A 6,022-nucleotide genomic window follows, 5' to 3' on the forward strand; every position below is an offset into this window, starting at 1 on the left:
GCAGAGGGTGTGGGCAGGGAGGGGACGCAGCCGCACGGCCTTAAAAAACCTGTGGTTAAGAGACCACCCAAGGTTGGGTTTTGTCTTGCTTTTTAATTAAAGATGTCTAAGAATGGAAGGACGCAAACAAAATTCAAAAGGTCTGCAGAAACCACAGTTTTCTGCTCCCTACGTGGGCTGGACGTGGGCCGTCCGCCCCTGTGCCGGCTGCTCCGGGGAACGCCACGTTGTCCGAGCGCTCAAGCCGAAGCCGCCAACGCTCTAAAGTTTCCCCATTTCGGCAAAATTCAGTTCCAGTTCCAGCCCCAGCCAGGAGCAGAGCTCAGAGCGTTTCTGTAGCCAAAGCGTTGCTATTCCGAGACCTCTCTTAACAGCCCTTGCTCCCAATCGCTAAAGGACGCCGACCTTTACGTACCGATAGCTGCCGGCGGTCACCGGCCTCTCCTGAGAAACAAACCCCGGTTTATCAAGGAAATATTTTATCATCTATTTAGTCTGAGAGATTCTGGCTTTTCGCTGCAGAGCACACCCCGTTTCCTCTGCGCAGCGTGGGTTTTGCCGTTTCTCCTTGCGGCGTTACCCCCCCTTTGGAGTCACACCAGCTCCTATTAACCCAGGAGACGGCGGTTCAAGCGATTTGTCAGCGGGTATAAGGCAAGTGGGAAACTCAAAAGGGCAAATTCTCCGCTGCCTTCTGTCTCCTTCCCACTGAAAGGCAGCGGGGCAAAGATCATTCCAGAAACATCACAGACGGAGGAGTTTGGCAAGGGTGATCCTGTATCCCAGTGATTTTCCACTGTTAAGAACCCCAGAGAGCAAGTGAGGACAGCGCTTTCCGCATTGGGCTGACCTGGCTCCTGGCAACCCCTGAATAGACAGGCAACCCTCTTATGAACACACGGGTTCCCCACAATGGGTGTAACATCCCTGCGCTACAAGAAATACACTGGATGCACACTTCTCTCCAAGTTTGTCCTGTTTTTTCACCAACAAACGGATTGCGTCAGCACATAAGCAACCTTACTAAGCCCACAATGTCCACGTAGCCATCCGTCTGTCTGTCTGTCCCGGCCCCCCCCCCGTGCTTTATTTCCATCCTGCAGGACACAAAAGCAGCTGGGTTAAGACTAGTTCAGTAGCCCCCATGAAATCAACCTGGCTGCCCGTGTAAGACCTCCTTGCACTGGCTCCCATGGTCTGCAATACGTATTTTGGGGAAGCTCAGAGTAAAACTGAAGCTTTCCTTTACTCACAAGGGGAGCTAATCCCTATAGCTCAGTCTTCAAGGCACATGGATAAGGAAACTCCAGTCACAGCAAGTCGCCTCGTGCCATCTCCTCAACACAGTATTCTCCAACACACGGTATTTCTTTTATAGCAATAAATTTTTGGTGGCCGAATAATATTTATATGGTCAGTATCACAAAAAACCTCGAGAACTAACAAGCAACAAGACAGCAAACTCCATTTCATTTCACCACGTGTGGGGGGACCTTCCCGTGCATCTCTTTCTGCGAGTCCCCCCCCCAGCGCAGCAGTCGGGACACTTGACAAAGAAAGCGGCCAACTTTGCTGAGCGCAGGCTACACCAGTCCGAGCTGAGGTCTCCCTAAGTTTCTCCCGTTGGCATGGGCTTCAGTTTTGCATTTAATGCTAGGAGTCACTAAGGAAGAAACAAGGACTCGCTAGAGGAGTGGTTAGGTCACCATCCACCAGGAGTCAAAGTATTTTAATATGTTCTGTTCTACGTAACGTGTAGGAATCGGGAAACATGGGCAACAAGATGGGGCTTTTTACCAGGTGGGATAAGCTTCTGCCGAAGTGGCACAAGAGATGCACAGATAGTGCCAACTATCTCCACACACTACAGGTCAGCGGTATTGGCTGCTCTCCCACCACCACGCCGGCGCGCAGAGCAAGGTGATGCTCTCAAGAACTGCAGCCCACTTAGTGAAACACATTGCACTCAATTCAGCTGGAAATCCTGTTCTTTCACATGGAAGCAAGTTCAATCTCCATCCGCTTTGTCATAAACCAAGCCTAAAAATCCTCCTACTCCTTGCCAGTCATCCAATATAACAACTGACACCAATCATCACAACGGTTTCTAAAGAGACTGACAGAGGCGACAAATCTCTCACTGCAGCCTCAAGCTGCTGAGCGTATTTAGAAAATACTTGAGAACAAAACTCTCCGGGCTCTGTCTCAGTGCAATTCATAAACAAGCTCAGACAATTCCGCTGGCAAGAGCCACAGTGAAGAGTCACTGCAACCGCGACACGGCCTTACAGCGTCCAGTGGCTCTAGTTAGGGAAATACAACTTAAGCAACGTGACAATTTGAGGGACCAGGGACATTAGCAATTAATTAGAAACAAGCTGCAAACTGGAAATGTTTTCTAATTCAGTAAGTTACTTCATGCACAGATTCCAACATCGATACCGTCAGAGGAGCAAGCTGCCTTCCTTCATCCACTTCATTTGCTTCTTCGAGAAGCAGGCAGCAGGCAGGGATCCGCTCCACTGCCATCTCCTGGCTAATCCTCCACAAACTGTTCCTCCTGCAGATCTGTCTCCTCCTCAACAGAAAGGACATAGATTAAATCGCAGCCCTCTAGGGAATGATTTCTCTGTGGGATGGGAAAAGCCAAGAGCTATGACAGCAACATAACGTATCACAAGTTACATTAGCTTAAATTAATTTAAACCACTGAAGTTATCTTCTGTGACAATCTAACATGATTTCTGTATTTCTTTAAACAGCAGGCAGAGTGGATGGATTGCTGTAATCACTGAAAATATATGCCTAAAAATTACAATTATTTAATTAAAATTAATATGTGCCTTAAATTAAAATCCAGGAGACACTGCATAATAAAATCCAGTTGTTTTCTGGTAGTAACAAGAAGCTTAAATTTTCACAGAACACGAGACAACATTTCAGGCCAAGCAGGAATTTTCCTATGAATTAACAACCCTAAATTAATTAACAACCCTAAATTACTAAATATATGTTTTCTAAAAGAAAGGGGCACAAACTCTAACTCTAGGTAAAGTAGTATATTCTGACACACTCCCTGGTTTCCTTGGTGATGGCTGATTAATCATTTTCCATTACAAACCTGCAACTAGAATGGGCAGTTAGATAACCTGCTTCCTTGACGCTCTCATTTTTCAAGGCACTGGTTCTCCTTCGAGCCCCTGGGAACTAGGTCATCGTGCAGCTAATATCAAATTCAACCTCTCGGCTGACGTACGATGGATTTTCTTCTAGCACCCTCCAGAAACTGTTCTGTAAAAGGAAGGTGCAGGATACCTTAACCTGCTGAAATCACAGGGGTTGCATAAGAATCAGAGCACAGTTACCAAACCAGAGTTTGAACAGGACGCAGGCATTAATTTTAAGCGCTGTAAGACCTTTGGACTATTAATGGTATCTAAGGCTTAACGGAAAGCTGACACCTTCATGCTTGGGCTGTCTTGGAAGGAATCATTTTTCAGTCTGAACTAATTTTATGTATCATTATTCTGAGACATCTCCAGTTGAAACACTGGCTACGTTCTGTTCCCTGCTTAGCTTAAGCGATCAGAAACACACTGTGAGATGAGTAAGATTTCCCAATTGCTATTTTTTGCGTTCACGGCTTTTTGCCTGTAACTAGTAGCTTCAATATCACCACAAAGTAAGAGGCGACTGATTCTTGTCTCCTTTATTATAATATACGCTATCCACTGTCTGGAAAACCTTAGGGAGGAAATTGTGTAGAAAATCTAAAGAGAACTGAAAAGGGAAATGGCGATCCTGTGGTTAGGGCAGTAGTCTCGATCAGAAACAACACAGAACTCTGACCCCAGCTGTCACTCGCTTACATAATGTCAGGCAGGTCTCTCAGTTCCACATCTGCGGAACAGGGATATTTACTCATCTGACAGAAATACACTAAATTTAATCACACGGGCTGCTCAAGTAGACACACAAGTAACCGCCACTGGAAATCCTTAAATAGCAAGGTCTCCCTTACAACAGTTCTTTTCTAATAAACTTCCTAGTTTTATCAAAGCCTATTGAGAAAGTTGTCCTCCTGGTAAAGGTATTATTAAGCAATTCTCACAGGATGCAGGAGGGAAGCTGAGAGTTTTAAGCATGGAGATGAAAGCACACCAATATTTTATAGGGAAGGAACATAAACAACCCTTCAATTCATTGCCCTGCATCGAGTTACTCAGGGAAGAAGGCAGGCCGAATTCCTGTTTGAAAAGCAAAACTGGAAACTATTTTGTAATATGCTGTCTCGGTCATTCATTTTGCAAGCTCTCAGACATGCCAATGCACAGTTGCAGAATTATTTTGCAGCTTGCAATTCACAGGCATGAACACAACATCCCATAGTTTTTAACTGGCATATCCCCCTCGAATGTGCAGCGCATGGCAGCAGCACACGTGAAAAGACTGAGAAGGACAAAGTTACGCTCCACTATCAGTTGCCCCTTGATTATTATTCTCAGACTACAGGCAAAACAGAGTTGAGGCAATCTGAAGATGAAATTGCAAAATTAGATCGTAAACAGAAACAGCACTTAGCCATAACACACTCGCTTTTGTTCAGGTCAAGTAAGAAAGAAGTCTGATACAAGCAACAATTACAGATCCTCACTATTTTTTTCAGGTCAGTGTTACCGGTGGCGGGGGGCTATCAGCAGTTTGGCTACTTGAGGTCTATGCTGCAGCTTTCTCCCGACTTCACTTGGTTGATTCCTTTTAGTTCTTGCTAGTATCAGCTCTCCTTAGAAATCTAAATGCATTATCTCCAGTGGAGGTTTGGGAGAAAGTGGGAAGTCTGAAAATGTTAGCTCCCTACATGCCCATCCTTCCCCTTCCTTTAATACAACTTTTCACGTAGAGGAAAATCATTACTATGCATTTCTGAGAAACATGCTAAGTTATGACTTTCGAATGGAGCAACAACTCGTTTTCGTAACCTTCCCGTGCTACTCAAGAGATTTTACTAATTAGTTATTGCTGCATTAAAAAACAAACTAACAAAAAAAAACCCCAAACCCCTCACACAACAAATTTCCAAAATCTTTCCACAACTGATTTTGGAATTACACGTTGAAGAATGAAAGGTGCCACCGTCACCAAATCCCTCTCGGCATGAGGGCTGTAACCTCAACATCAGCAGCAAGTCAGCCGGAGTGAAGCAGCACTCCTTAAAACTTTTATTTTAACAAATCAAGTTTGTTTTTCAAATTGCAGTTGTGTTAGGGGAAAAAGCCCCGAGACAGCCTGCATGTGTCTGGAAACAGCCAAGTGGCTTTCTGAACACTGCGTGCTAGCCATTTTTTCCAGCTGGACCATGGTAAACAGCGAGGAGAGACAAAATCTCTGCTCTTACGATGGTTTCATTCCTACGCCTTCCACTCTAAACCAGGAAGAAAATGTAATTCTCTTGCAGCTCACCTGAAGAACCTCCTGCCTTCCTACAGACAAGAATTCCCACCAAATCTTTATGTTTCTTCTCTGCGTTTATAACTGATACATGAACGAAAAAATCCCCCCAAAGCAGCAACCTTCTGTATTACTCCATGACATACCATGATTTATTCCTGTACTTCTAACAAACTTGGTATACCCGTCCAGCAGGATCAATAACTGGCTTCTCTTTAGGGGTAATCATTTTAACCGCATTAACTCTGACCAGACTACGTGCGTGCATATCTTTAAACTGCTCATTAGATTTTCATTCTTGCCCTCAATGCCTCTTCTTATCCTTGCAAAGCGCATTAGTTCAGCGGCGTATCAGAAAAATCAATCCATCCTACTGTCCCTGAAAGGGTAGGGATATTTCCCTACCAACCTTTAAGCCAAGACCCTGTAACCGGTCAGTTCAGCTTAAAAGGCTTCAATGACCCTTTGGGAAACCAGACACCTAGTTCAGGAAAAGTTAGATCTGTAGTTTCTTGGAAAGACATCCTCAACTGATCAGCGTCAGTGTTATTACAAATTCCTCCTTTGTGCAGAA

The sequence above is a fragment of the Aptenodytes patagonicus genome, chromosome 20, assembly GCF_965638725.1.
Source record: "Aptenodytes patagonicus chromosome 20, bAptPat1.pri.cur, whole genome shotgun sequence".
Taxonomy (NCBI): Eukaryota; Metazoa; Chordata; class Aves; order Sphenisciformes; family Spheniscidae; genus Aptenodytes; species Aptenodytes patagonicus.